General features: G+C 50.3%; 1 long non-coding RNA gene across 1 annotated transcript in view; it reads left to right on the top strand.

The window, feature by feature from the left end:
• Nucleotides 1-20,464, top strand: part of LOC128801483 (uncharacterized) — a 31,376-nt gene extending 10,912 nt beyond the window's left edge. Inside the window, exon 3 of the long non-coding RNA XR_008435193.1 lies at nt 20,359-20,464. This is a non-coding gene — a long non-coding RNA (uncharacterized LOC128801483). The remainder of the gene's footprint in view (nt 1-20,358) is intronic.
• Nucleotides 20,465-21,117: the final 653 nt, after the last annotated feature.

Raw genomic sequence — 21,117 nt, 5'->3', positions numbered from 1 at the left:
GATGATCATAATTTCGCCGCAACAATCGGCATCGATGATTCCTGGTTCCACAGAGAGGCCTAATATAGCGGCTGAAGAGCGGCCAATAATGAGTCCTCCCATAGTTTGTCCGTGTATTTGTAGGGGGCCATGGATTCCCGTTGGAATCTTATATGGTTTTGAGGTCAAGAGATCAGTCTCTACTGCGGCTGCCAAGTCCAAGCCGAGGCTCCCGCAGGTGGCAGGTTGGAGTTGCTGGGAGGTTTCGCTCCTGCAGCTGCCATTTGTGTCCTGGCGCGGCCGCTGTTCGCGCTGCTCTGGGAGTTTCCCTGCTTCTTTCGGCATGCATTGGAGTTGTGGGTATTTGATTGGCATCTGCGGCACCAAACTCCTGTTGCTCCGCATTCTTTTCGGATGTGACCTAAGTTTCCACAGCGGTAGCATCTTGTTCGTGCCTCTCCAGTAGTGTTAGAACGGGGGCGCGCAGCTGCAGCTTGAAGGGGAGCAAGGGTTGCTAAAACCTGATTTTGAGAGCTTATTGCTTGTTCCCGTAACCCTTGTCCTATTTCTTGTAAAGCATTAACTATTAACGCCTGAGACCCAACTGGCACTGAAGCAGCCTTCTCTAACAATGCTTGGACGGTCCAATCCCCAGGAAAGGAAGTAATCAAATTTCTGGTTGTAGAATTGCTATTCTGCAGTATACACTGTTTAAGTAGGGCATCCTGCATATAATCGGCCACCCCTGCTTTGGACAATGCTTCCATTATCTTATCCACGAAGGTGCCAAGAGGCTCCTCTCTACCCTGTTTAATCCCCATATACATTGGGACTCCACCCGGGGTTTTGACCTTGTCTATCGCTCTTCTTGCTACTATTGTGGCTTCCCTTAATTTGTCAGGTCCTAGGGCGGCCTGTTGTTCTAGACGTACATGGGCACCCTCTCCCAGAAGCTCGGCTACAGTAAGCCCTGCTAAAGGGTCGCCCTGAGCCCTAGGTAAATTGGCGCTTCTTACCGCTTCCTCTCTCCAGCGTGCCTCAAAAAGTAAGCGTTGATGCGGGGTAAAAATCAATTTGGCCATTCCCCTAACATCGGACGGTAATAAGGTATGAGCATTAAAAATAAAATCAAGCATTTGCCTAGCGGGCTCACTAGTAATACCATAGCTCTCCACAGTGGCACGCAGCTGCGTTACAATTTTCCAGTCAAGGCTCTGGACCTGCGCAGTGTACCCCCCTTGAGCATTTGGCGTAAATATCACTGAAAAAGCAAGGGTTTCCTGTGCTGCCGTGAAGAGCTCAGCGTCCCCCGTCTGCATACCCTCCCGTGCGACAGCAGCCCATACCTCACGTCTCTCTTTAGCCATGGCCTCCGCGAGGTCAGATTCTGCCCCAGGGACAGGCTCCTGGCCGGGAGACGGAGGATGTTGCAGGGCGGGTGCTACAGTAACGTTTTGTATGCCTGGAGGGGGACGCGGCGGTGGGGGTAAAGGGGGAGCTGACGGTAGCACTTCAATGCCACCAGTGTCTGTGGGAGGTACAGGCATTGCAGAAGCAGAGATGGGGACGGGAAAGTTTGTGAGAACCGGAGGATTTGGCTCACTGGAGAGAAGCGAGGGTTCATATTCCTTATTTTTCTCCTGAGCTGTTCGTACCCCTTCCACTGCCCTTTTTTCTGCCTGACACATCAGCAATTCGTTATGGACCACTCTCCAAAGTTTACTTATTTTCTTGCCCGGTTTATCATCATCTAACACTAATTCCCACACATTATCCCCGTATCTTCTCCATTCTGAAAGTTCATGAACAGTATGGGGGTTTACAAAAAAGCCATAAGAATGAGCATGATGTAAGAGCGAAGGGAGATCCTTATCTAAGTCAATCCCCCTAACCTGTCTTTTTCTGAGAAAAGTACTAAATAAATCATATGCTGCTTGCCTGTCGATGGTTGCGTCGGTACCGTTGCTGGCCCCTTCAAGCTTCGGCAGCATGTATCAGCTGAGCCCACCGCTGTGGTCACTCAGGGCGCGGAGCAAAAACTGGCAGCTCTGTCGCCGTCCCTCCAGCTGCAGGACCCGAACCCAACGGAGCACCTCTCCCGCCTTTGCCTCGGATCACGTCGGGGTCACCATTTGTTGGAGAAGCGCCGCGGGAGACAAGACTCATGATATCATGATCATCAAGTCTTGTTCGGTTGCTCTTGCTGTTCTTGTGATTGATACTTTTTGGTTCTTCTCTATCTATTCCTACATACCAAGCAGTTTTCATCATTCTGATTCTTGCAAACTCTGATTTCTACATATCCTGATTTCTATACCTAGGGTCATGCTGACCGTTGCAGCAGTCACGTAGCCCCTCATACTTTGACCAATTTTACAGTTTCATGTCCCTTGCTGTTTATCCATTCTTCTGCCAAGCTCTGTACATAGGGTTACACAAGCAACAGGTCTGCTTTTTCCACAGATCCTCCCAGAGCCATGTGCTGTGCCTGCTCCATTCTGGTGCAAAAGCACCTTGCTCCTCTGAGGAAAACTCAGAATATCCATCCAGCTGTCTTGACTGAGCGAGGCATTTTCTCTGAACCCTACCCTCTGTTCATTTCAGAATCTGCAGGGAATTTGGGACATAAATTGAAAAGCTATTTGATGCTACTTGAGGTCTAGAAGCTGGTTTTGCATTTGTTCTTACTTGAACGTACACCGAGACAAATGGCTCTGTTTTACTGAAGCTGCTTCATTTAATATCCTGAGGAAACTTCCCGGTTAAAAATGGCTCTGTTTTTCCAGCCCTGCTTTACCAGCAAAAGCTGGGGAAGAAAATGTAATCTCCTTGGGTCTGTCCTGATGTTTTGTAGAACTAATTCCCATTTATTGGAAGAACTCTTCCACGCTAGATTCACGTTTAATTTTTTATTATGTGTTTACATTTTGGAAGGAGTAAGGGTGGTGGTGTTGGAAATTCTAATGAGCGACAACATTTCTGATTCAAAAGACTCAACCTCATCTCTCCTGATTTTTCTGCCTGCTCCTAAAGACTGCAGGAAGTTTTGCTTGGGTCATTCACTTGCAACAGGATGTTATCTGAATACAGAATTAATGTATGCAGCCTGTCACTTGGAATTGCTGCTGTTCTGCTGCTGGAGAGCTCCCGGGGTTGCAGAGTCCTTGCAAGCAGCAATAACAGGAATGTGCCTGTGATCCTGCAAAGCCAGAGGAGGAACAGGGAGCTGCAAGTCTCCCCCATCACTGCAGGGTGTGAATAAATAGATCTAATCAACAATTTACATGTTAGCCCCAGACCAGGTTTTATTTTTAGGATGTGTCATTCAGCCCAAGTGAAACCTCTGCATCTCGGGCTGGTGGTGTTTCTGAAAGCACCTCAAAGTGATCACCGAGGCTGGATTTTAATCTGCATTTACATTTTGATAGAATCTGCTGCTTTCCTTATCTGAAACAAAGCCCACCTGATCTTCATTAATTACACGATCATTTCACCTGCTAACCAGGGTGCTCCTAATTACAGTTATCTCTCTGTTCTTCACCAGATAATACACAAAAAATTGTTATCCCAGGCTGTATCTGGATTAGCTGGAGTTGCGAGGAGGTTGCACATGGTGATGGTTTTACAGGTGGAGTGAAGGTATGTATAGACTGTCTGAAGGAACGCTGGAGGAGTGGCTGCTGTCCCGCTGGCTGTGCTGCCATTCCAAGACACCTCCACGGCAAGACACCTCCACGGCAGAAAACACTGCTTAAACATAGAAAAATCTGGTTACTGCAGGGTGACTGGGGCAAGCCAGCTCCACAGGAGAGGTGGTGGAGTCCTGGGACATCCCAGACCCTCCTCAACACAGGCCTAGGGCTGGAGGGGACACTGCTTGAGCAGGGGTTGATCCCAGAGGTGTTTCCAGCCTCAGCTCTCAGGGACTGTCTGGCAGTGCCTTTTTTAAGACAGAAAATCTCATGGTGGCTTCACAGAGAGCTGCAAGCCCTGGTGGTGGTGCTGACTGCTCCCCCACTAACATCAGCTGCAGTCTGAGTGGGGCAAGCACAGAAGGGTCTTCTCTGAAAAGAGGCAGCAGGAAATGTCTGAGCTGCTGGGGATTTGTGGGTCCAGAGGGCTGGAGCCAGGAGCCAGAGGCTGCAGGGAAGACGCCCCATGAGGGCAGAGCCTTTGCTGGAAGAGAAGTCAAGGGGCTTTCACTTGACTCCTGTTTCATCATCCTTCCACACACTGATCTCTTCAGATGCTCTCTAAACCTTTGGGTTGCTTTCTGAAGGGGAAAGGACTTGTCCTGGAGGAGGAGCAGGGCCAGGCTGCTGAGGATAGCTGGTAAGATGTCAGCTGGCAAGAGAGGAGGGACATGGAGGCTCCTGCAGCCCAGGCTGTGCTCAGAGGTGTGAACACTGCATGAGGAGATGCACACACTCTCCTCCATCCACTGCGAGTGTTCTCAGGCCAAACACACCTGCACTGCCTGTTTGTACTGTTTGCTATACTTGATAAAATGATATATGCGACTTTGGGGGTTTTTGTTGCCTTTTCTTAATCTGAAGAGAACTAAACATAGTTCACATGATTTCTTTTGTGCCTTCTGCAGTGCAGGTGATGCAGGCAGGGATGGAACAACGGCATCTTTATACTTGTCAAGTCTCTATCCACACCCGAGGAGCTGCCTGAAGCTCAAAGGTGATTTTCTTGCAGGCTTAGAACACTACACCAGCAGGGAGAACAAGAAGCTCAGTGGAGATTGTGCTCCAGAAAATCTGTATCTGTGGTCCAAAAGCTAAATATGGAACCATGGAAGTGCACACTGCAGTGGCAGAGGAGCTAGGAATGCTGAATGGGGAGGTTTCCTGCCCTTCTTGCACGAGGAGCCAGGGGTCCTCTAGTTTTCCATGAGGATCTCTGGTTCTCCATGGTCCTCCATGAGGACCTCTGGTTCTCCATGAGGACCTCTTGTTCTCCATGGTTCTCCCTGAGGACCTCTGGTTCTCCATGAGGACCTCTGGTTCTCCATGGTTCTCTCTGAGGACCTGTTGTCTATGAAGACCTCTGGTTCTCCATGGTTCTCCCTGAGGACCTCTGGTTGTCCATGGTTTTCCATGAGGACCTCTGGTTCTCCACAAGGACCCCTGGTTCTCCGTGGTTCTCCACAGGCATGTGCTGATGCCCTGCCCAGAGCTTGCTTTGACAGCAGGCAGTAGTTTCAGGTGGGGCTGCTCTGCTGGCAGGGTTATGGTGCTCCCAGCAGGGCAGGACAGGGATGCTCCTGTCCCAGCAGGTCACTGGGCATGCAGGTACCACCCTACAGCAGCTGCTCCTCCTCTGCATTGCTTCCAGGGACAAAACTCCTGTCCTGGAGGGACAGGAAGCCCTGCAGAGCCAGCACGGAGGGGATGGGCTGGGCAGCACCTGGGCAGCACTGGTTTAATAATTTCTGCCTGTTCCTGCCACGGAGGCTGTGTGCTGGGTGGAGATGTGTGTGTTTGGGGAGGGTTGGCTGACCATTAGCTTGTCAGGGTTTGCAACACTGGCAGCTGGGGAGAAAACTCTTATTAAGTGTAACGTGGCACCTTGGAGATAGAAGCATGGGGAGACAATAAATACAGCCTTCCGTAATGCCATTTTATGGTGTCACTCTTCAGAATTTATTAAGACTTAGTTGCAGCCATGCCTGCAGCCTCCTGTGCTGGAATCAGTAAATTGTGTTCATTATCTCCAGCACTTGCTCTGACCTGCTGTGTTTTACAAGGGGGGAGACACTGAAGGTGTGGGGACACCTCAGCTGCTTTCTGCAGCTGTTTCCTTGGTGGAAATCCAGCTTTTCTGGGGTTTCTGGGACACCCCAGGCAGTGTGGATGGGCCCCAAGTGTGACGTGGTGGTTGAAGAGAACACTGAGGGACTGAGGACCTGCCAAAATTACCACAGTTCCACGGGGAACGGGGAAGGAGCTGGGCGAGGAGGGATCCCATGGGCACCTTGGAGCACACTGGGACATCTGTCACTCCACTGTGGGACCACTCCAGCAGTCTTGGATGTGCTGAAGATGCTGGAAGTGGAAAAGGGTTCACAGGAGCTCCCTGAACTGCAGACAGGGAGATGCTACGCCCCCGTTTGGTGTCCTCTTGCACCAGGTGTTTTCAAATGAAAACACAAATGAAACCATGCTCCTTTCTCCCACTTTTTTTGTCAGGACAAATCCCAGCAGCAGCACGTTTGTGTACCTTCATCCTTATCCCCAGCATTTAGGTCCAGGATGGAGGAAAACAAGTGCAAGCCCAACCTGCGGGGATTGCTGGACTCCAGGACGGTTTGGATGGGTGCTAATGAAGGATCTCTGAGGCCCGGTCTTTAGAGCATAGGGTTTATTGTAAAGGATGAAGGGCCCTGCTTAGAGTTGCTAGCCGCAACTCTTGGCAGGCCCTGGGAGAGCGGGGGGGGAGAGAGAGGGAGAGAGAGAGATGGTGCCAGGTGGGTGCTCCAGCAGGGAGATCCGAGAGAGAGAGCGAGAGAGAGCATCCGGTCCCTCGGCCGCACCTTATCAGGGGGCTTCAAGGTGGGCTGGGACAGGACTTGGGTCAATGGGGTTACAGACATCAGATACTTCAGGGGAGGGTTACAGGTATGGGATGAACCATACATTGGGGGGTGAGACAGGACATTCCATTTGACCTTAGGATCTATCAGAAAGGGGGGATTGCTTTCAGCTTGGCTGTATTATTGTTTTCGGGATGCTCAGTAATGAAGGTTTGGTATTTCAGACCTTGTTTTCATCTCGATATCTGTATTCTCTGATTCTTTTGCCAGGCCATCATATTTATAGGGCCTTGCTATTTCATCTTCCCCAACACCAACCTCCTGATAATTTATTATGTTCCTTGTGCTTAAGGGCAAAATTTAAGTTGCCAAAAGCAGATGTTTGCATGGTCTTTTTTTAGCTCTCAAAGTACTTTCTGTGTGCCTGATTGATGGACGTCCCTGTTACATTAATAGATGGGCTTTGCAGAAAGCTGTTATTACCAGGAGAGTCTGGTGTGGGTTTCAGTTTTTCTTCTTGCATTGAAAATCCATTATTAATGTCTTTCTTAGGGAAAAAAAAAAAAAAAAAAAGGTTTCAATTCAGGCATTTTGCTTTGCTTTCTCAGGCTTCTTCTCAACTGTCTTCACCAAGGTGCTTTTAAAATCAATATTACAAGTATTCTTTCTATTTTACTGGGTGGTTGAGGGTTTCTGCATCTTGCTATTGATTTCTAATTGTATTGAAGGACATGTAGGTGCACACAAGTTGCTCTGTGATGGATAACTTCATATGTGTCTTGCTAATCATCACTGAATTACCTTCTGCATGTTCCCTGTTGCTGGATGCTGCTGCTGAGCTTGGAAGGCACCAGGAGAGTTCTGAGTGCAATCCTGAGACACCATACTTGTGGGATATTTAATTTGGGTTCATTTAATTTGGGTTTGTTTTTCAAACAAACACAGGGGTCACGTGAGGCTCCTCTTTTGTGTTGTCTTTGCAGAGTTCTTCTGCCCTGGCTTCTCAGGCAGCTTCGTGTTCTGCACAGTAGGAGCTTAACAAGTCATTGTCCTGGCTTTGTGTGGGGTGGTCATAATGCACCTTCAGCTTCTGGCCCTTGGGGCAGCTCTGCTGGCAGATCTCAGCATTTCAGAGGTGCAGAGTCATTGGATCCTAGAATGGTTTGGGTTGGAAGTGGCCTTAAATCCCACCTCAGTCCACCCATGCCATGGCAGGGACACCTTCCACTGTCCCAGGCTGCTCCAAGCTCCAGTGTCCAACCTGGCCTTGGGCACTTCCAGGGATCCAGGGGCAGCCACAGCTGCTCTGGGCACCCTGTGCCAGGGCCTGCCCACCCTCCCAGGGAACAATTCCTAATTCCCAATATCCCATCCATCCCTGCCCTCTGGCTCTGGGAAGCCATTCCCTTGTCCTGGCACTCCAGGCCCCTGCAAAAGTCCAAGTCTCAATGAAGTCATAGAGAAGCCCAGACTGCACTGGTAACTGCTGTAAAGTTGGATTTGCAGACAGAGGCTTTTGGAACACATCAGCACTGATGGCACAGTCTGTGTGAGAGCTTGTTGGCACCAAAGGAGCCTGTGAGGAGTGACAGGACTGTGGCCAGCATGGGTGCTCCAAAACGCCTCCACGGCTCCAGGTGGGCTGTAGCAGAGGAAGAGCTCTGTGTGTGTGGGCACAGTCCTTCCCAGTCTGCATGCCACACAGGCTCCACGTCTGCCAGGGGCTGTGGCTGTGCCAGCAGGCAATCTGGAGAGGGCTGGCTGTACACGAACCTCTGCTGTAGACAAACCTGGGCTGTTTGCTCCTCAGGCTTATCCTGGACAGGCTCCTGCACCTTCAGACATGGAGGCTACACCTGGCTTCTGAGGAACTGGTTGTTGCAGTTTGTCTGTCTGTGCTGGGGACCAGGACAAACACTGGCACGGGAGCTGGTCCATTGTCCCCGGGAGCAGCAGGGCTCGGTGGTGGCAGTGTTGGCAGGGGACACGGCAGCCCAGCCCTGCCGGGCCCGGCAGAGCTGGGAAGGGACAGGGCTGGCATGCATAACAATGGGCAGGCTCTGACCTTGTCGCTGGAACTCACTTAGCAATTCTGTTGATGTTCTGGGAACGAAAATATAATTCAGGCCACTTTCTACTCCAATCTGACCCTGAGAATCTGGGAGAAGAGCTACTGAATAATTAGGGGCTTTTTTTCCCCCTCCTTTTTGCTGGAGTTACTGCTCAGTGTTGAACTGTGCTCTAAAGTGTCATTAGTTCCCTTGAACTTACTGATCCAAGTGTACTTAGCATTAATATAATTACGTAAATTGCAGTCTCATTAATCACCGGAGGCTGCAGCACATCCCTGTGGTGCTGTTTTCTGGGTGGCTTGGCTGGTGGGAACCCCCTGGCCAGGGCTGGAGGCTGTGGCTGGAGCACTCTCCCTCTGCTCCTGTGCCTGGTTTGGTTGAGCTTGGTGTGATCCCTGCAGGATCTGGAGCATTTGCCAGCTCTGCCAGGATTGCAGGGAGCAGCCTTGCTGCTGCAGAGGAGAAAAGGGAAAGGTGGGTCTGTCCCAGGGGAGTTTGGCTGGACCACATCCCTGCTGCTGTCACTGTGATTTGGGTCTGTGGGGTCCCAAAATGCAGAGCCCAGCCTCGTGGCTTTGCAGTGAACGCCCGGAGCCCGAGCTCTTGCGCAGGGTCTGCTGCAGGGCTGTTTGATGATGCTGTGCCTCTGTCTCTGTGGTAGGGCTCTCAGCCTTCCTGGCAATGTAAATTCTCCTGGCTGCATGCTAAAATTACACTGAGTTATTGATTTATCTTTGAGAGGATTTCCTTCCCGAGGGACATTTCTGGCTCTTGTAGTGATTTAGTTCTTCTGCAAGTGCAGAATCCGTGGCAGAGCAGAGCCACCCTCCTGCCCTCGAGCCTGCAGCTCAGGGTCGCGCTCCCTCAGGCTTCCTCTGCAAGCTGATTTCTGTTCCAAGGCTGGACAAGGTTACATGGCTGTTATTTCTGTGTAAAAACGGCAAACAAAAGGGCATTTTCAACTTTCCACTGCAGAAGCTGCAGTCTGGGACAAGCCTTTGTGCCGTGGCACCAGCATTATTTTGGGAATATCTCAAACCCAGCCCCAAGGCTGGCGTGTGGGAGGTGTGGAGCTATGCCAGCCTTAATACACTCATGCTCCTGGGAATGCTTTAGTTCTTCAAAGTGGGGTATGATGGGAGCAGGAGCATGCTAACACTTCTCTCCTAAAGCTGCAGGGTACAGCCTCTCTTTGCTTTCTGTTGACTCACCATGAGCGTCTCTAAAAACCAGGCCAGGCAAGTTCCTGCTGGTGGTCTTGAGGAAGACAAGCCAGTTCTCTTCTTCTGTCACCAGTTTTCTCCCCTTGGCCCTGAAATCCCACCCCACTAGCTGTGGCTCAGCTGGTGAACACCATCAGTAGAAGGACCTGACCCTTCAGGACGTGGCCAAATGTTTCAGCTACTCTGTGGCTGGAAAATGCCCAGCTCTGTGTCCTTGGGTGCCCATTTGAAGCACATCCCTGTGGGTTCCTGTATCTAACCCCACAGTGGATTTGGCACCGATCTCAGCTGCACACTGATAAAATGTGAGGCTGCTCCTGCATGTGGTGTTATAAAACAGCATCCACCAATTAGGCCCAGGGAGAACGTCAATTTATTTTCCTGTGAACCAAGTGTGGCACAGCTCCTTCCTTTCCCAGTGATCTATCTGTGAGATAAAACACATCTTTAGTGTCTATCTTAAATACTGCAGTGTTGACAAGTTCTCTTGACAGAAATTAGGCTAATGTCCCTTACGACTGCGTTAGCTGTAAAAACAAGGCTTTAAATTGAAGCTTCGCAAAGCGCTATTCCAGCGCGCTCTCCAAGGCATCTCCTTATTCCAGCTTTTATTATCCAAATTTGTTCTCACTCTGCCTTGGCAGGGGGGCTGGCAGGCAGCTCCTTCCATCCACACTGCTCGTCTCGCAGCCAAGCGGGTGGGGCCAGCACCTTCCAGAGCCGGACTGGGCAGTGCTGGCCAAACGTCTGCAGCTCCGGTGCCCTCGGCTCTGGGCTCGGGGGACGCCGCTGCCGGGACGTGGCTGCGGCTGTGGGAGAGGGGAGCCAGCTGACACACATCGAGCAGAGATGGGATCCAAGGCAATCAGCTGCACGCCCTGACAGCAGCACAGCGTGTCCTGAAATGCTCCTGCTGGGAGCTGGAGCTGGGAGAAGGGAGTTTGTGTTGTACATGTCTCATCCTTGCAATTTCAGCACTGAGTTACAGACTCAGAAGCTGAGGATAGGAACAGAGAGTGCTGAGGCCTGGTCATGAACACCCTTCTTGAGATTCCCAGCCCTCCCCTGGAAAATAGTTTCCTTTTTTGCTCCTTTGCCCTCCTCAAGTTGAGCACTTTTAGCCTTCAGTTCCTCGTTTCCAACCACAGATTAACCATGGCCGTTTTAAACCTCCTGATTCTCACACTGGTGTTGGTCCTGATGGATTATCCCTCCTTCTTGTATCCTTCCTGTGCCTCCACATTGCCAGGTTCTTTGGTGGCCATCTCATGAGTCCCTGAGAGAGGAGGAGAGGCTCTCTGAGAGTGACAGATGTGGGAGACATGATGGTTGATGATGTTCTGGAGGTGCTAAACTCCATCATAGTAAAGAAGCCTCTCTCAAAAGAAATTAAATGCCTAAAATACCACAAAATTAATATCATCCTCAGTTCCTTTTGTCAGGTTCTCAGTTTTCCTGGTAAGCTGCCTTGTCCTTCTCTGCTTACATCCTGCATTGATTTTCTCTGAATGTAGCCAAGCCTTCAGCATCCCAGATGGGCTTTCTGGAGTAACAAATAGACCTGAGGAATGAAAATTATTGAATGGATTGTAGCATTGGCTTGGGGATAAATAAATAACTCTCCACAGTGCCTGCCTTGAAACGGGGGAGAAGGGTTTGCTGAGAAAGTGAAAACGTTGTGCCCACTCTACAAAAGGACAACCCTTCTTCTTCCTGCCCTGTGGTTATTTTTTTTCCTGGTGTGTTTGCTGCGGCGGCGCTGCAAGGCAGAGCAGCCCTCGCTGGAGGGAGGTGGGAGGGCGGAGCACTTGCTGGAGGAGCTCTTTGCCACGGGAGCTTTTTGCTGCCTCCTGCAGCAGCAGCAGCAGATACATCAGCAGATGCTGCAGCAGTGCCTCCATCAGAGGCACTGTATTTCCCTCTCGAGCCCTCCTGTGACCCCTCCTCCCCTGGCACCTCACTGGCCTCAACCTTCTCTTCCATCACTTCGAGACTTCCCAGGGGGCCCAGGCACCTCATGGGAGGGCCACACTGTGCCCCGTGTGTGACAGGCACCCCTCCTGTCCTCGTGGTTCCCGTGCACGAGAGGGATGAGGTTTGGTGTGTGTTCAGCAGGCAGCTGGCTCAGTTCTGGGCACAAGGCTGAGCCACATGTGCCATCATCATCACTGTCACCTTGGCTGCCAGCGAGGGTGGGTGGCAGTCACAGGGACCTGCTCTGGCACTGCCAGCCAGGGCCCTGCCTGTCCCCATGGGCTCACCTGGCCCTCCTTCCCTCTTGCTGCAGGAGCTGCAGGAGAAGCCAAACGGATTTGGCAGGTGGTGTGAGGAGTGAGCCCAGCCCAGCCTCACGGGCTGCCTCTGGTTTGAACAGCAGAGTTCAGAGCACTCAGCACCAGATGATCAGTTGGGAGAACATAAATCCCAGTGCCACAGGAGAGCCCTGGCTCAGGGAAAAGGGCCAGTTGTGAGCACTGTCCAGCCCAATGTCCAAATAGAATGGTGCTTTCACATCTCTAATCAAGGGTTACTTAGTGGGGAGCCCCTTCCTTGTGAGTCTTTGCTCTCTGCTAGCTGTGGATTGAATCACGGGAGGAGGGATTGGCATCATTTTAAAAACGTTTTCATTCTATTTGCTGAGGGCAACAAATTACAGAGAATACCTCTCAGCACTGTGACAAAAGAGTGGCTCTAAAACCCTTTTCAGCCAAACAATTGTTTGAGTTGAAGGCCTGATGGATGGTGCTTAAAGATGTGGTTATTGCAGCAAGGTTGGCATTAAAAATCACAGCGTGCAAGAAAGTTCTCCCCACACTGTGGGCGTGTGTCTCCCTGTAATCCTGGTGTGAGGAGCCCTTACCACCCTGAGTGCACCCAGTGAGCTCTGTGGCATCAGCCACAGGAGAGCAGTAGCACAGCAAGCACCAGTGGGTCGCTTCTCTCTTGCTAAATGAGAAACTGCAATGGGATCAGCCCTTTTGGGGTGGCATCTCTGCCTGTGGCAGGAGGGCCGGATGATCCAGCTCCAGATGATCTTTAAGGTCCATTCCAAGCCAAACCATTCAATAATTCTTTCCCTGCCCCTGTTCAAGTGGGGTTCAAGTCCAGCAGAAGGCAGTGCTGCTGCTTTGGGACCTGTGAGGAGCCTGGGCAGGAACACACCTGCTGTTGGGATGTATTAGAACAGTGTGGCTTTGGGGCTTTCCCAGGAATGCCTTTGCTGCCAGCAGCAGTGCTGGGTGTTGAATGGGGGACAGGTTTACCTTTGGCAAGCTTGAAAGCATTTCAGATGGCTTCTGTCCCTGCTCCACTGCAGCACAGAACAAAATCAGTGTTGGAGAAGATGTTGTACTTAGACATCGCCTTTTGACAGGTCGATTTCCAGGATGTTTATTAACATAGCTTGGAATGTCCCAGACGGGTTTGTCAGATAAACTAACCAACTGAAGTTCTTACATGAGACTTCCTTGGTTTTGTTGAGGTGCTTTGAACTCTTCATTCAGTCTCTCAACAATTCATCCCTTTCTGGAAGAGCCTTGTGAGGTCTGTGGCTGGGGGATCAGGCCTGCTCCCTGTGTGTCTGGGTGCCCTGGGAGGCAGAAGGGAGCAGCAGTGCCAATTGTTTGCTCATGCTGGAAGGACAAAACTCCTCTCTTAGGGTTTCCTCTGCAATCCCAGAATAGGAGGACATCTCTGTCCTTGTCAGCCCTCTGGGCAAAGATCAAACATAACAGCAGCAATGAAACCAGGCTGGAACACCAGGGCTGGTCACTCACAGGCAGAGGCAGCCCAGCTCCTTCAGCCCAAGCTGGGCAGTGCCTGGGAGAGGTGGTCCATGGCACTGGGCATGGTGCATCACTCCAGGGGTTCGTCCTGCATCCCATCCCCTGCAGAGCTTATGCTTAAGGGACACTTTATGAACATGGACAGCAGACAGTGATTTTATAAAAGAGTTTTGTCTATTATTATTTGCAGTAGGTAACAGAGCCCCTGCTGTCACTGGTTACCTGAGAAATCGAGAAGCAGTGGCCAGGCCGGTGCTTCTTTGAGGAGCTGCTGCACTCAACAGGCAGCTGTGGCTTCCCAGCAGTACAGTGGGAGGAAGAGCTGCCCAGGGAATGGATTTGTAAAGCATTTCATCCAGCATCACGGGAGTTTGTACTTGGGATGTGCACACAGGTGTCTGAGCTTCCTCCCTGCCCGAAGTGGGGAATGCTGGGGCTGCTGGGGCAGCTGCTGGGGGAGCTTCCAGGCCTGGTGCTGTGAAACCTCTCCACCAGCTATCAAGAGGAGGTGACATAAAGCATATTAATGACATTTTCCAGTGGCACTTAACTGGGAGGAGCAGTGAGTGCCAGACAGTGAACTAATGCAAAAGGCTATAGCTGAGTGAAAAAGGGACAGAAAGAAATAAAATGAGATTCAGGCTCTGGGCCTCTTCTTCCTGTGTCTGCTACATGTCTTCCTTTTCTGTGTAAAAATGTTCTGTTTTGAAGTAACAAACAATCTGGAGAGTGGTAGGACTTGCCTTTGTAGGAAAGAAAGGAAAAAAAAAAAAAAACAGAGGCAGGCTTTGCTACTTCCTTGCTCAGCGGCTCTAACCAGAGTCTGGGGTCAGGGTGTGAGCTGAGCCCCCCAGATGGGCCTGGCTCCTCTGTTTTCCTCCGAGCACCCTGGTGTGGGACATCCCATCCACCCAGGCACAGCTGGAGTCAGGCACAGTGTCCCCTGTGTGTCACCAGCACAGGATGCCCTGGCCTCAGCCAGTTCCCCAGCATGGCAGTGGTGGCTCCTGGAGCTGGGAATGCAGCTGTGGGGAGTTCTGCTGCTCCCTGGGATTTGTCTCCTGGTAGTTTTTAGTCATTATTTTATTAATGGAGAAGGTGCGGTGCCATCAGATAAGTTATTATGGATGCTCTGGCAGTGTGATTATTTCAGTTCTGCAGCACTGCCGATGTGTTTTGCTAGAACATTCACATATTGATTCCAGATTCCTTTGTTGCCTGTACTAGAAAGAAAGTCCCTTTTCTCTCACTCCCTGTGTGGAGAGAAACAAAGAGTAAAGGAAGGTAGATGTTATCTGAGGCTTGCTCACATACCGAGGTAATTTTTGAGAGCTGCAGAGCCGCTTACTGACTCATAACTGGGGCTTGTTTTCAATCCCTTGATAGATTTTTGAATTCTCTAACAATACCAAACAAGGTTGCTCACTTGGGGACAAGCTAGGGATTTGCCTCAGCGAGCTGGATCACCTTTGTTCTGCTTGCCCCAGCCTTCCCAGGGGAGATTGCTCTGCCACGGGGACAGGGTGGTGCTGCAGGGGAAGAGTCTTGTGTCCCTCTTGGGCTCCGCTTGATTGGCAGTCAGTGGCTGGCAGCTTTGTCCAAGGGGTGAGGATGGGATGGGATGGGATGGGATGGGATGGGATGGGATGGGATGGGATGGGATGGGATGGGATGGGGAAGGCACTGCCAGAAGTGCAGTGAGTTACTGCACAACCTTGGCGGGAGGTTTGCAGGTCAGTGTGTGATGTACAACTTCCCAGCCTGTAGCTGTGCCATGAGTTGGGGCTCAGCCCTGTCCCCATGCTGGAACACAAACCCACTTGTGGAATGTGGAATGATGTGCTGGAAAGGAGCTGGGCAGGATGAAACCTTTCTCCTTTAGTGAGGAAACACAGCTGGTCATTTGGTTGGTCTAGAAGAAGAGAGATGGGGTTCTTTGGACGTCACTGCATGCTGCATATTCCACACAGCAGCCCTCTGCTTTTAGTAATGTGGTGCACAACGTACCTGATCCTCCCTCAGTTGTGAGCCTGGTGGAAGCATGTCCTGTTTTCCATTTGTTTATTAATTTATCATCGTGTTTTTAGCCTCTGCAAAGCTTGATATTGGTATAGAGCCTGGGAAACATGCACAGAGTGGAGTAACAGATAGTTGTGATTTGGTTACAAGGCAATAATTTAAGTGGACAGGTTTAGCTGATAACATAAAGCACATGAGAGAAATCGCTTTGGTTTATAAATGTCAGCAGAGCCCCTGCGAGGGAGCTGCTGCCTGGTGCTGCTGCTCCAGCCAATATATTATAAGGAGATATAAACAGATGTCTGAAAAAATCTGGCTGACCAAGATTAAAAGAATGGGGCTATAAATTAAAGTCTTCCTTGGCGTCTCTTTAAGCAACTTTATGGACAGAGTGCATCCAAATGAAGGAGTGCTAAAGCTCAGAGGGACCTCCAGGTGCTTTGGGCTGCAGAGGCAGCACCAAGGGGTGGGGACAGCTTGTGGGGACAGCAGTGTCAGTCAGAGCTGGCATGGGAGACCAAAGCCTGTCCTGGTGCTTCTGCAGCTGATAAAGGGATTAAATCAGGAACAGGAATAACACCATCCCTGCAGTGTCGCCACAGGATCAGTGTCTCCTGCTTGGAAAATAAATGCTGTCGCTCTGCTTTGACATTTATTCCCAATAAAGACCTTGTCATTTGTGCAGTGACAAGGGTTTTATCCTCTGGGTACTTTACCCATTGGACGCTATCTTTTTGGCTGCAAAGCAGCTGAGTGACCGAGGGGCACGTGGGTGACACGTTCCCAGCAGAGGCACTGGGAGCTCTGCTCAAACCCTGTGGCTTTCTCTCAATCCATCACCCCAAGGCAATGCAATAACACCTATTCCAACTGAGAGCGGGTTCTGATTGGATATTAGGGAGGAATTCTTCCCTGTTGGGCAGGCCCTGGCACAGGGTGCCCAGAGCAGCTGTGGCTGTCCCTGGATCCCTGGCAGTGCCCAAGGCCAGGCTGGACACTGGGGCTGGAGCAGCCTGGGACAGTGGGAGGTGTCCCTGCCATGGCAGGGGTGGCACTGGATTAGCTTTAAGGTTCCTTTCCACCCAAACCATTTGGGGATTCTGTGATCTTATTTTTAACTGATTTTAATTTATTTTAGTTGTAGTTAAAAAAATCCCAAGAGTGAGATATTTTTTAAGGGGTCCAAACCATTTGTGGGGGCAGGAGTTTGCCGCTTCCCCCTCCACAGCTGGGGCCCTTCTGGTAGGTTTGTGGAGGAGATTTCACAGCTATTTCTGCTCACTTGTAGTTGATTTAGAGCTGAGAAATTAACTAGAATGGAAAATCTTTTTCCCTTTATGAGGAGCAAGGAATGAGGTCTGGCAGCTGTAGGATTTGCAGCTCTCAGGGAAGAGGGACCATTCAGTAACACATCTATGCAGTGCGTACCTGTGGATACAAATCTTGTATTTGTCTGAGGTGTCAAGGAGAAAAAATGTTAAAAAATGCCTTAAATAAAAACGTGGTTTTTGTATTTTTAATTGAGTTTCATTTCCCAAATGCACCTTAATGCAAACAATAAGTAAAAAATTAATTTCTCTCGGGAAAAAGCTATTAGCAGAATGATTCTGTTTTAGCAGCATGTGAAGCTATGTAATTGCTTACACATGTATTGCTCCAGTGTGTGCTCCCAGTTGTTGAATAGTATCAAATTATAGGAATCAAAGAGAATCAACTATTTTTAAGGGAAATGTCTAGAAGCTACATACTGAAACATGATTAAAATTCAGGATTTCCATCTTACTCGTCTAAATCAGCAATTTTAATCACATTATGCAAGTCAACCCACCCTCAAACACACTGTTGACTTCAAAATACCCCAAACTAAATAAGACAGAAGACCTTCCTTGAACAGCTGTAACATTTTTAAGTGTCAATGTCAATCTTTTTGTTGAAAACAGAGATGTTTTTCATGGTTTATTTATTAAAGCAGTGCATTTGTCCTGCTGTGCCATGAACCTGGGCTGCTGTGCCGAGAAGGGAGGGAAATCCCTGGAGCACCAAGAGCTGCTTAAACACATCGAGGCTGCAAGTTTTGCTCTGGGGTTCACATGCTCTTGGTTAAATCTTGTTTAGTGTGCAGAGCAGGAGCAGGAAGGGTTTGTGTCTTGGCTGATGCAGACACTGTGATTTGGCTGTGTTGGATGTGCAGCTCATGAGCACCATGCCTGGATTTGGTTTTATTTCCTTCTTGCTTATGTGACAGATGAGTGATGCCGTGGCTGACTCTCACAATTCAAAGGCAAATATCCTGTATATCTGTTAGGAGAAGTTTTACAGATTTATAGTTGTGTTTTATCCCCCTTGTGCTGTTATCAGGGGTGCCTGGGTTTGGGACATTTAGGAGGGTCGGCTCCTTACTGTGGCAGCACCTGACCTCCAGTCAAGGTGTCAGGAAGTGATCTCCAGCACTGGGCAGAGCAGGAGGAGTCGATGGACAGAACTTTGGGGGAGATAAAGGGTTAAAAGGTGAAACCTCCACTGTGTGGATGAGCACATGGTGGGGAAAATCCTCTGCTCCCAACACTGTAATATTTTCTCTCTTCAGTCTTCTGTTGTATTTTTGATAAGGTTTAATAAACCTCTTAAATTTTTTGGAAGCAAGTAGTGTTTCTCACACTGAGAACAGGAATGGGAGGGCTGAGCCCCCCAGCCCTCCACCCTTCTGGAGCCTGCTCCCGTGCTTTCCTTTTGGGTGATTCCCTCAGAGGAATTCTGTCCACCTCCTTCCTCTGCCCTGGCAGGCGGGAGGCTGATGTGGCTGGATGCAGCTGGAGCTCAGCTGTGCTCCCTGTCAGGGGCCATTCCCGGCTGTGTGACAGCCCAGAGCTGCTGCAGTCACTGCTGGGGCTGTGACCTGGCCTGCCCAGTGCTGGTGATGCGGCCAGGAAAGCTTTGGGCTTTGGGGGGAGACAGCCAGCTGGGCCCTGGCTCTGCCCCTGAGCGCCTCGGTGTCTGCAGATGAGGGGATTGTCCTGCTGATCCCCTCCTGCCTCTTGCTCAGCACGCGATGGCATTTCATCCTACAGCAGCTTGGCCTGGAAAGGACCTTAAAGCTCATCTCGTTCCACCTCCCTGCTGTGGGCAGGGACATCTCCCACTCCACCACGCTCTCATTGGCTGTGTTTTCCTTGCTGGCAGAGCCCTGTCCCGGTGTTGCCTGAACGGTGTTGCCCTTTTCATGGAGATCCTACAAACTCCTCTCTGACCAGCATGTCCCAGCTCCACCACCAGCAAGGAGCACAGATTGGTGATGGCACAAAATTCCTGCGGAGCCCAACTTCACAGTGTGGGAGGATGCTCCCATAGATAGACAGTGATTAAAGGTCCTATGTATCACAAGTTTAAGGAGCAGGAGGAGGTTGGGACATGTCCATGGAAAGCACTTCAAGTGTGGAGGAGGCACATCTAGCCTGTCCTCCCCTAAAATGGGGAGATAATCACACCTGTCCTCTCACATATCCAACCAATGCAACTTCCAGTGGGCGGGACTGATGGAGAGAAAGAGAGTCTGCCAGAAATGCAAACCTTGTTTTCATAGGAAATCCTCCAAGATGGATTTTCCTGCATTTTCTAAATGCATTTATACCTACTGGATGACTACAGGCTTTGAAATGTTTCTGTCTGAATTGTCACAAACATCCCTGTCTTACATAAGAAGCACCAGGTCCTTTGATCAGGGAAATGTCTCTTTGGTCTTGAACAGGGAGGGATCAATCCAGTTGTTCCTGAGACCAGAGCTTTTTGTCTGCAAGTACATGTATTTATTCTACAAAATAATTACCCTTGTCTTCCCTTTGGTAGGAGATGCTTCCTGTCTCCTGCAAGCTGTTACTCTATCCCAGGTATATGTTTAGGTAAAAGGAAGAGAGAAAGGAAAGGCTGAATAAGGAATCCTCAGGAGGGAGGAGGGTGAGCAGCTATGGTCTGTCTGTCCATCTGTGAGCAGCTCTGTGGCTGTTCAGCTGCAGCCTTGCTGTCCTGGGCAGGCAGAATTCCTGCACTGAGAGAAGAAGAAATGCCATCAAGAAGTAGTAACCAAATATTGCCTCCTCTTCACCCCAGTGCTGGGCTGGCCACTGAGATGTGTTTGTGCTGAACTGCTGAAAACCACTCTGAATTTCCAATCTTTTCTGAATTTAAAACCAAAGCTTAATGTATTCTGTGTATTTTTGTTGGCAGATAGCAGTGATCATAAATTCCTTTTAATACAGTATTTCCACACCAGCGCAGCCTTGATGTGCAGCGTACCCGGCTGTACTCTGCGGGATGCTTTGATTCCCCTTTGGCAGCTTCATTTTATTCTGTCTGCCCCAATCAGCAACAATTCCCCTTTTTCCACGTAGCCTCCAAATCCATTCCTGGTGTGAAGTTTTAGTGCTCTCCTAGGAGCTGGGCCAGAAGAGAGGAAGGAACCAGTGTCTGCTGGGCTCAGGGTTCCACCTCCACTGTGGATCAGAGCCAGCCTGGCAGTACAGGGACACCTTTGGTGGCTCGGGTGGCATTTCTGGGAGGAAAAAGCAGCACCTTAGGGGTGCTGCTGGATGGGAGGGGCGTCAGTGGTGAATATCCCATTCCTCAAAGTATGGGATGAAGCTTTTCTCCCCTTCTCCCAGGGAGGAGCCTGTGCCTTTAGCTCCCAGTTCCTCCCAAAGCTGGAGTAATGCAGCGCTCTGAAATAACGTGACCTTTGTTTGTAGGTCAGGCGGTTCCTGCAGGGTCACACGTGCGGCTGAACCTGCAGACAGGAGAGAAAGAAGCCAAGCTCCCGGACAGAGAAAATGGGGAAAGTGACAGGAGGGAAGAGAGAAGAAGGAAGAGGTAGACATGCAAGGCATTGGGTTGGGTGGGCTGTGGCATTCATGACTTTTGTTAAGAGGCCGGGGTCCCTGGTGCACTCAGTTACTGCCTCTTCCTGGGACTCAGCTGCTGGGTTAGGAGCTCAGCAGTGCTGAAAGCAGAGCCCTGTCCTTTGTGATCCCTTTGGGATGCCAGTGGAGGTGTCCTTAGTGCACTTTCAGTGGCACCTTCATGGCTTCTCATGTGTCGAAACTGGAACAAAATTGATAACATGGCTACTTTGAATAACATTTAGTCCTTTGAAATAACTGCAGCAACTGGTCTGAAAGTGCTTTCTGAGCCTCCCCCTTGGGATCAGCTGTGAGGGGCTGAGGGCTGGCCTGAGCCCGGTGCTGTGTCCCGCTGGGAGCAGCCCCACAGCCTCAGCTGCACACCAGGCACTGCCAGAGGCCCTGGAGATCACACCTGCCCTGCAGCCAGGTTTGTAAAGGTGCTTTAAAGGTCAGCTGGGGATGACTTTCCCCTTGGAACCCTTGGTTTAGTTCCTACGGGGAATTTCTCCCCTTAAGTAGGTGGGATTACCCACTGCCATCTGTGATGGGGATACTTGGGGAGTGTGGGGATTTGAGGGCAGCTGCCCCGCAGGGGCTGAGCTTGGG

Source organism: Vidua chalybeata, chromosome 30, assembly GCF_026979565.1.
Source record: "Vidua chalybeata isolate OUT-0048 chromosome 30, bVidCha1 merged haplotype, whole genome shotgun sequence".
Taxonomy (NCBI): Eukaryota; Metazoa; Chordata; class Aves; order Passeriformes; family Viduidae; genus Vidua; species Vidua chalybeata.
The sequence above is the reverse complement of the archived record's forward strand: the minus strand, read 5'-3'. Positions and strand labels throughout refer to the sequence as shown.